An 11114-nucleotide genomic window follows, 5' to 3' on the forward strand; every position below is an offset into this window, starting at 1 on the left:
TATCGTGAACCCAGTATCGTGAATCAAATCATATCGGGAGTTGAGTGAATCGTTACATCCCTAGTTTATACCACTACTACCTTTATTTATGAATGAAATACAGCAAGAAAGTGTCAGACACTCAGTGAAGTCACTGACGATGGAAAAAAAAAAAAAAAAAAAACATTTCCGACAGGCAGAGACATAACGTTCTCTACCAAACACCAAGTCTGAACGAACCCACATTTACCACAACTCTGGTCAATAAGTACAAAGTGTAAACCCAACTAGAATATTTGCATTTCCTGAAGAAAATGCAAGTGAGGATGCATGTGCTGAACCGCTTTGCATTGCAATATTCTATTGTTAGCATTCGCCTAACATTTGAACGAACTAAGAATTAGCAATTAGTTTAAAAAAGTAGAAACGGGTTGGAAAAATTGAAAAAAATAGTTGAAATGGGTTACTAAGGTTGAAATGGTTTGAAAAAAGTTAAAATGTACTGAAAAAGTTGAAAAGGGGTTTAAAAAGTAGGAAAAAAAAACATTGAAAAAAGGTTGAAAAAGTTGAGGAAAGTTCAAATGGAATGACAAAGTTGGAAACCCCTAACCTTTAGCATTAGCCAAGCAATCGCATTACCCTAGAATTCGCATCAGTATAGCATGAGCATTAGCCTAGCATTAACATTAACCTAGCGTTAGCATTAAGCTAGCAATTACGATCTTAGTCGTTTTGTGTTTTGTTGTTTTTATTTACATTATTTATCATGAAATAAGCTCACAGGAAATGAACAATTTTACATCGGGCTATTTTGAAAATTAAAAGAAATTTTAGGAAGTTTTTCCAAAAGTTCAAAAAGGACAAATCCAAATCTGTGAAGCGGAGCTGCATCTCACAGCAGATACCACAGCAGGAGGATGATGGGAGACACTGAAGACAAAGAAATATTCAGACAGGACATCTTGTTTCCAGACTTGTCAATCATATCTTCAGACTCATCAGGGTTTGGTTGTGGTCAGACCATCATAAATCCAAAGACTTGGACCAGGCAAACTCCGTCTTTTCCTTCATCTTCCACTGGTTCAAACCCAAATGTATCTTCAACAGACTTGAATGACTCCTTGAAGTGTGGAATAATCTTGTCATCATCCTGATGCCATAAAAACAACATTCTACCACAATTCAGCTGTCCTGAGCAGCAGCGAGGAGTTGACAAGCAGGTACAAAGAAGAGAAACTGCTCTGTGAAGGTGGATTTTCACAGGTTTACGCTGGAGAATGTTGGTCCACTTCTACACCTGTGGCCATTAAACATATCCCAAAGAAGGACGTGCAGCTTGTGCAAGTGAACTGTCAGGGTAATGTTTACAATGAGATATTCAAGGTGTTCCTCATGGAGCAGGCTGCCGGTCGTCTCTGCGATGGCAGCTTTGAAAACCCTGCCGTGATTGGCTTCATGGACACCTTTGACCTGGAGACGGAGGTGATTATCGTCATGGAACGATCCCCGGACACAGTGGATGGGTTTGATTACTTAACTGAAGTAAAACATATACCTGACGGCCAGGCCAAGGTCATCTTTAAACAGATCAACACTGCATTGCTAATGCACAAAAATGGCGTCTTCCACCAGGACTTGAAGCTGGATAACATCCTGGTTAATAGGAACAAAGGAACTCCTGAGATCCGAGTCATCGACTTCGGATGTGGGGATTTCGTAGCAAATGAACCCTTCAGGAAGTTCTGTGGAACTCCAGCATTTGCACCACCAGAAGTTTTTCTAGGGGAAACTTACAAGGCCGAGGCTACAACGGTATGGCAAATCGGAGCCATGCTGTATATTACCTGTACCAGGGCCAATTTCGATACATTGGTGTACATGAAAGAAGACAACAAGGTGCTGAAGAATGTATCGAAGGAATGCAATGACTTCTTGAGCAAGTGTCTGGCCTTGGACCCAAAGCAACGTCCAACCTTAGAGGATCTACTTCTACATCCTTGGCTGGAGTGAACTGGCCCCTATGAACCTAAAAGTTGTTGACAACAAGGCGGACACTGCGGGTGCTCCGTAGACTCATTAGTCTGTTGTTTGTAGTGATGCACAGAGAAAACAAGCGACTGGAACAGAGAACCAGCAAACACTGCACTCAGTGCGCACTTGTCTGGATATAAAGCAGTGGATTGAGCAGTTGTTGTTCCAATCTACTCCTCCCTCCCCGACAAAATCAGCGTCCACCAGCAGCCGGGAGTGTGCATGCATTCAGCGTTCAGCGAAGGTGGAATAAAGTTCTTCTAATGCCATAATCTACAGTGCCTTGCGAAAGTATTCGGCCGCCTTGAACTTTTTGACCTTTTGCCACATTTTCAGCAGTGGTTCCCAACCAGGGGTACTTGAACACATCTCAGGGGGTTCACAGAAACATTTCTAACATTACAGGACAAATTTCTACATGTAAATGTTCCTCATCCATCGATAATAAATTGTGGCACAACTTTTTGTAATACATCAAACGGTGAAGTTAAAAATCTAAAATGAACAAAACATTGTGAATAAAAAGCTTAAACCTGAGGTTAATGTTGGGACATATGCAAGGAAGGGTTCAGACGAGCCTGCTGACATGAATTAAAGATGCATGCTTATCATGAACTAAGGCGTACAATATGACAGAAAGAAGGAGGGGTACATGGGAGAGAAAAAGGGTGGGAAACACTGTTCTTGAGTCATCGAAGGCATTGAATAAATTGATAAAACTGGATTCATGTGCTTTAATATGTGAAAAACACTTTAACATGGAGGGATAGACTTGCTGTCAGTTGTAAATCACTAAGTTAGACACAGGTAGGATAGAATAAAATGATACATAGGGATGAAAAAAACTTAAAGTCTAACAACGTACAGTGCCTTGCGAAAGTATTCGGCCCCCTTGAACTTTTCGACCTTTTGCCACATTTCAGCCTTCGAACATAAAGATATAAAACTGTAATTTTCTGTGAAGAATCAACAAGTGGGACACAATCATGAAGTGAAAGGAAATTTATTGGATATTTCAAACATTTTTAACAAATAAAAAACTGGAAAATTGGGCGTGCAAAATTATTCAGCCCCCTCAAGTCAATACTTTGTAGCGCCACCTTTTGCTGCGATAACTGCTGTAAGTCGCTTGGGGTATGTCTATCAGTTTTGCACATTGAGAGACTGGAATATTTGCCCATTCCTCCTTGCAAAACAGCTTGAGCTCAGTGACGTTGGATGGACAGCGTTTGTGAACAGCAGTTTTCAGTTGTTTCCACAGATTCTCGATTGGATTCAGGTCTGGACTTTGACTTGGCCATTCTAACACCTGGATATGTTTGTGAACCACTCCATTGTAGATTTTGTTTTATGTTTTGGATCATTGTCTTGTTGGAAGACAAATCTCCGTCCCAGTCTCAGGTCTTTTGCAGACTCCATCGGGTTTTCTTCCAGGTCCTGTATTTGGCTCCATCCATCTTCCCCTCAATTTTAACCATCTTCCCTGTCCCTGCTGAAGAAAAGCAGGCCCAAACCATGATGCTGCCACCACCATGTTTGACAGTGGGGATGGTGTGTTCAGGGTGATGAGCTGTGTTGCGTTTACGCCAAACATAACGTTTTGCATTGTTGCCAAAAAGTTCGATTTTGGTTTCGTCCGACCAGAGCACCTTCTTCCACATGTTTGGTGTGTCTCCAGGTGGCTTGTGGCAAACTTTAAACGACACTTTTTATGGATATCTTTAAGAAATGGCTTTCTTCTGGCCACTCTTCCATAAAGGCCAGAGTTGTGCAGTATACGACTGATTGTTGTCCTGTGGACAGATCTCCCACCTCAGCTGTACATTTCTGCAGTTCATCCAGAGTGATCATGGGCCTCTTGGCAGCATCTCTGATCAGTTTTCTCCTTGTATGAGCTGAAAGTTTAGAGGGACGGCCGGGTCTTTGTAGATTTGCAGTGGTCTGATACTACTTCCATTTCAATATTATTGCTTGCACAGTGCTCCTTGGGATGTTTAAAGCTTGGGAAATCTTTTTGTATCCAAATCCGGCTTTAAACTTCTTCACAACAGTATCTCATACCTGCCTGGTGTGTTCCTTGGTCTTCATGATGCTCTCTGCGCTTTAAACTGACCTCTGAGACTATCACAGAGCAGGTGCATTTATACGGAGACTTGATTACACACAGGTGGATTCTATTTATCATCATTAGTCATTTACAGTAGGTCAACATTGGATCATTCAGAGATCCTCACTGAACTTTTGGAGAGAGTTTGCTGCACTGAAAGTAAAGGGGCTGAATAATTTTGCACGCCCAATTTTTCAGTTTTTTATTTGTTAAAAATGTTTGAAATATCCAATAAATTTCCTTTCACTTCATGATTGTGTCCCACTTGTTGATTCTTCACAGAAAATTACAGTTTTATATCTTTATGTTTGAAGGCTGAAATGTGGCAAAAGGTCGAAAAGTTCAAGGGGGCGGAATACTTTCGCAAGGCACTGTACGTTGTTAGACTTTAAGTTTTTTTCATCCCTATGTATCATTTTATTCTATCCTACCTGTGTCTAACTTAGTGATTTACAACTGACAGCAAGTCTATCCCTCCATGTTAAAGTGTTTTTCACATATTAAAGCACATGAATCCAGTTTTATCAATTTATTCAATGCCTTCGATGACTCAAGAACAGTGTTTCCCAAACTTTTTCTCTCCCATGTACCCCTCCTTCTTTCTGTCATATTGTACGCCTTAGTTCATGATAAGCATGCATCTTTAATTCATGTCAGCAGGCTCGTCTGAACCCTTCCTTGCATATGTCCCAACATTAACCTCAGGTTTAAGCCTTTTATTCACAATGTTTTGTTCATTTTAGATTTTTAACTTCACCGTTTGATGTATTACAAAAAGTTGTGCCACAATTTATTATCGATGGATGAGGAACATTTACATGTAGAAATTTGTCCTATAATGTTAGAAATGTTTCTGTGAACCCCCTGAGATGTGTTCAAGTACCCCTGGTTGGGAACCACTGCTTTAGAGATACTGTGAAAATGACATGCTGCATTCATACAGCTCAGTCAGCCTACGTCATTATGGGGAGAGATTTGTCTAAAAAATATTCACAAATAGATCCACAATTTTAACAAGTATTTTTCTGATTTTCACAAGTGTTTTAATGCAGCATGTTCATAACTTGATTCATGTTGTTTTTATTGTGTCTTTTGGACATAAACCCTGATTGTGTGTCTTCAATAACTGAGTTCAGTACTGTGTTACAGTAAAAATTAGGGCTAACATTCTATAATCATTATTCAGTAAATATATGGAATGCCAGCTATCAATCAGATATTTGTTGAATTTGGGAATATATATTGTTAAACCCTGAGTCATGGTTTTAGGCAGATAAACTGCTGACCAAATCCTGCAAGAGAAGCTCGTTGGATGTTTTATACATTCCACCTATAATGAATCTATTTATTCATACATATACACTTATACAGATACATACATTTGTGTGTTTGTATTTAACACTTATTTTGAACACTTGTCTGTAAAGATTATTATTATTATTATTGTTATTTGTATTTCTGTTTAAATTGCTTAAAATGGAGACATTCTTACACACATCAACTGTTCCACAGCCTTTTAACACTTACTGACAGGAAAAAGTTTTTTTTGTTGTCCGTGCATGCACTGACCTAAAGTTCATTTAGTCTCGTAGAAGTTTATGTTACACTTTAAATACTATTTTAATTATTTGAAAAGTGACAATTTCTGCTACTGTGAGTATTTATGATGGAGTGAAGAGTGAATAAGTATCGACTGATGATTGGTTGATCCAAAATCAGGCTAAGAAAAGTAAAATAAATAAATAAAACTTTAAAAAAAGATAGTTGTTGGAAACAGTTTTAAGAACTGACCTCAGGGCGGTGCTCACGGACCAGCAGTTGTCTGCTGACCACGGTTTGAGAATGGCTACTTTGAAAAATTCAATACCAAATAGTTCCATCCATCCACCCATCATCCATCTGTCCATCCATCCATCTGTTCATCCATCCACCCATCAGTCCATCCATCATCCATCTGTTCATCCATCCATCCATCAGTCCATCCATCTATCTATCCATCCATCCACTCATCATCCATCCACCCATCAGTCCATCCATCCATCCATTCATCATCCATCTGTTCATCCATCCACCCATCAGTCCATCCATCCATCTTTCCATGCATACATCCATCATCCATCTGTCCATCCATCCACCCATCATCCATCAGTCCATCCATCCACCCATTCATTCATCCATCCATCTACCCATTAGTCCATCCATCCATTCATCATCCATCCACCCATCAGTCCGTCCATCTGTCCATCCATCCACCCATCAGTCCATTCATCCATCTATAAATCTGTCCAACCATTCATGCATCCATCCATCCACCCACCCATCAGTTCATCCATCCATCACCCATCTGTTCATCCATCCACCCATCAGTCCATCCATCCATCTATTCATCCATCAATCAATCTGTCCATCCATCCACCCATCTATATATCCATCCATCCATTCATTATCCATCTTTCCATCCATCTGTCCATCCATCCACCCATCAGTCCATCATCCAGCTTTCCATTCATTCATCTATCTATCCATCCACCCATCAGTCCATCATCCATCTGTTCATCCATCCACCCATCAGTCCATCCATCCATCAATCTGTCCAACCATCCATTCATGCATTCATCCATCCACCCATCAGTCCATCCATTCATCATCCATCTGTTCATCCATCCACCCATCATCTATCCATTCATCCATCTATCCACCCATCATCCATCCATCAGTCCATTGGTCCATCCATCCATTCATGCATTCATTCATCCATCAATCCATCCATCTATCCATTAATCATCCATCTGTTCATCCATTCACCCATCAGTCCATCCATCTATCCATTCATCCATCCGTCCATCTTCCCATCCATCCATTCATCATCCATCTGTTCATCCATCCATCCATCCATTGTTAGGATATTTTTCTTTTAGTCAAAGCCTAAGTACTATGAGTGAATGATAATAACTAATGAGTGAATGGATTAATAACAATTAAAAAAATAAATATTTGCCAGACTTTTGAGGTGGAAACATTTTGAACAAGCTCTATGTTCCAGTACAATGTTCCACTTTGTGATGCTGTGCTCCAAATAGTTCCATAAGAAATTAAAAATGAATGTCAAATGCTGATAAAACACATGTTGAGCAGATTATGATCAGCTGAGATAAGGAAACATAACAGGCCGTATGTAAAACGTTGTTTCTCATCTCTTTGTTCTTAGCATAGTTACACGTCTATTAGAGCCTTGTGTCAGCGTGGGGGATCCATGTGTGTTTCCATATCCACATCTATTGTTTGTGTTTCTGTAGTGACAACATTTACAGCAGCTGAATGGACCCATGTGTTCTGACTCTCACTGACTCAGGATGATGAATTAACTCATGGATCCCCAGGGGCTCAGTAACTGTGAAAAAGAGAGGAAAAAGCAAATATTTCCATTTTCCAATCTTTAAGGTGTCACAGTTTCAAATTAGGTCCAAATCATTTCATCTTCTCTCAGGCCTTTGTAGTGCTGTGTCCTTCTCTGGATTTACAAACGTTAAACATCTGAGCTCATAGAGATGAGCATAAATATAGTTGAGCAATCTGGAATATTAAAAACAGATTCAAAAATGTGTCAAAACTTTAGTACAAATTCTGGTATCAAAGTAACATATTAGAGATCTTCTTTAATATTCACAGATGTGTAAAACCTCATCTATTGCTATTGTTGGCTGATGTGTTAAACATTGTTTTGTGTGTGTGTGTGTGTGTGTGTGTGTGTGTGTGTGTGTGTGTGTTTTTTTAATTGGCTCATGTTATTGGTTGATTTGTAATGGTGTCGGGGTAATTTTTTTGAACATATATCCCAATATACACTCCTAAACACTACTATCACACCATCAACCCAAATAACCCAACATCTACTGCCTTGCTCCTCTTATGCAGGCAGGCAACATCACATTTATAAAATTCACAAGTACACATTTTATGTTTTATGTAAAAACAAATTTACATTTAAATTCCATTACAATGTTATAAGTGTTGGGAAGGTTACTTTCAAAATGTAATCCGTTACAGATTACATGTCTAAAAAATTAATTTGTAACATATTACATTACTTAATCTGAGTAATGTAATCTGATGACTTGGATTGCATCCACATTAAATTAGAATTTTTTAGTGTGGGAATGCAGCCATTATTGAGTCAGTCTTGGAGAGTTTCCAATCAAAGTCTAGAGTGATTAGTGAACACAACCGCTCACAGAACAGATCAAACACAGGAAGTGTCAGCGATCACGTAGAGCGCACTGCATTGTGGGTAATCAGTAAAGCATGCAATGGCACAAACCAGGGTTTTAAAACCACCAAAAGCATGACAACGTGTTGCTGCTCCATTGTTGGGTGTTGGAAAGGAGAAGGAAGAAGTTAGTGAACACACTACAGCGCTGACTTTGATCCATAGATGAGAACCTCTTCTTCAGGTTTCTGTTTCTCTGCCGAGAGAAGTCTCTACTCCAGAAATGGACCCTCAACTGGTTAGTTCATGGAACTGGTTACAGTAACTACAGTTACAGTAACTACAGTTACAGTACATTGTTCTCTGAACGCAAACCGAGAAAAAAATCAAGGTGATCAAATGAGCTGTTCTCTATCTATTCAGACCATAGACCGTAAAAAGAATGACCTGAACAAGCTCCCCGGTGAAGCTTTTATTTTTAGAGCTCCCCCTGCTGACGGGCTGCAGTATAGGTCATAAACACCGCCTCCTCAATGATAACAAATGGGATGTGAGTCACACTGAAAAGTTAAAATACTTGTCACATAATTTTTTTCCAAACCTAAACTCTGCTGTCATCATTAGTTTATTCATCCTCCATTGTGTTCATGTGCTCATTTTTATGTGAAGTTTGTTTTAAATAAGTTATTTGAGGTTGAAAAATTGGATTTGATATGACGATGATTGACAGCCGCAGATCTTGCGTAGCTCTCTATGTGAATAGCAGTTACGTCATGAAGGAAAGCTGAGACGCCATTTAACTTTTCAGTTTTTTTGTCTTTTTTAACCTGTGGAGTTTCCAGTGGGAAAGTTACTTAAGTTCGTGGCGTAGCTGGGCTGCGTAAGTCATCAAGGCAGTACGCTAAATGGGAAAACTGAAAACAGCTACAGTGCGCGCCCACAGTCCGGGACTAAACCAATGTGAAAGCAGCCTCAGACTCTGGATGACTAATATATTTCTATGTGTGTGGGTGGGGGAGGTCAAACTGCTTTCCTCAGTGATGGATGCAACACGTGTAGTTATCTTCACACAGAGTCAGGTTGGGCTCACAGCCCATTCTGTCAGTGAGCACTGATGTCTTCCTGGTCCTTCTGTTCATTCAGTTTGCAGAGGGACTTAAAGGCTATACATTCAGCTTTAGTTTAAAATCAGGAAACTCCCAGAGACATTCTATATCTTGTCTTTTTGGAATCAACAATGACGGCTAGATGGACACAGCAGCTGTCACCTTTTTTCTAGTCAATGTCCATAGAATCCTCTAAAACTAAAACCTGTATTCCAGTGTCTGTCCTGCATTGCCACTGTATGTTGTGTTGGTAGGTTAGCTGTGTAACTACATGTTAAATCTGTATTCAAAGAGGCCAGCCATCCTGTGGTATATACGGTAACTATATCGTCAGAAGTTTAGTCTGTTTGGAAAATGAAGCAGCCTGGTGGTTTCTGATGACCTCTCCCACCTGAAAGTTATTACAGCCTGAAGCTTCACTTTCAAACAATGTTGCATGAGAGACAAAGAGCATCTGTGGAAAAGTTTGGTGTATCCTGCGGTGGGAGACCACAGCGGGGAGGGAAGTGCTCTGTTAGCTGCTGATTCAAACCCCCGCATGAAACCAGGACCGTTTAAAAACATCTGTTAAAAACCCATCGTTACCATTAGCAACTGATGCTAACAAGCATCCAGAGGAGTAAAGACTACTGATTTATCCTACTCAAATAAAAGTACTGTTACTTGACTGAAATTGTACTCAAGTACAAGTAAGTCATATAAATTTTTTTATTTATGGTAATAAATTTTGGTACGGTTCCTTTGCATACTGTAAACATCTCATTTAGAAACTTAAAAAGGAAGAGACCAAATCTACCACAACTGGAACTTCATTTATTTTCCACAAAGGCATCTGTATACAATGAAAGGTTTGTCAAAATGTACAATCAAGCTAAGTCATGGGTCTGCAACCTTTACTCTACAAGGAACCATTTAACCCCATTTGACCTGGATTAAAGTCCTCCCGCAGCCAAAAAAAAATACCTTCTCAATGAAGACAATACAGAGTATTAAATGATATACAGTTAAAATTATATAGAATAATGTTTGATTTAATTTGATTTGATTTATATTGATCATGTAAATGGAAACTTAAAAACAGTTTAAAATAAAATTAAATAAATTAACAGTATCTTGCATCTTTAAATTCTTACACATCTCAGTTTACATGAACACAATGTTTATAAAGTAGATTTTTTTTTAATGTATTTGAAAGGCTACAAAAAGTAACTTGAATTTGAAAACACATGATCATGTGATCAACACATGCTAATTACTCATTTCTTGCCACACATAAAACATACATATTTAACCTGTACATTGGTGGTTAAATGAATCTGTTCCCACACAAATAAAATCTGTATTTTCTTCCAGAAATAGTGTTTTTGTTGGTTTAGTTTCTTACCAGGGATTTAAAACTTAAGGTTAGTCACAGGTGCAGGAAAGTTGATGGTCTGTAGATGTTGTAGGAGGTGAAGTAGGAATGTGCTGAGTCATTGTACAATGTGATTTATTTTAGATTAACAAATTGTTTTGATTTTATTTGTAATTAATTATTAATATAGTCAAAGAGCCACATGAAGCTCCAGAGCCGCAGGTTGCAGACCTCTGGGCTAAGTATAGATACATTTTTAAACTCTAACACAGTGCCATGTGTGTAACAACAACATAATAGGTAGAAACATTAACCTGACCAAAGAAAGTG

The sequence above is a fragment of the Gouania willdenowi genome, chromosome 9 (genome assembly GCF_900634775.1).
Source record: "Gouania willdenowi chromosome 9, fGouWil2.1, whole genome shotgun sequence".
Lineage (NCBI taxonomy): Eukaryota > Metazoa > Chordata > Actinopteri > Blenniiformes > Gobiesocidae > Gouania > Gouania willdenowi.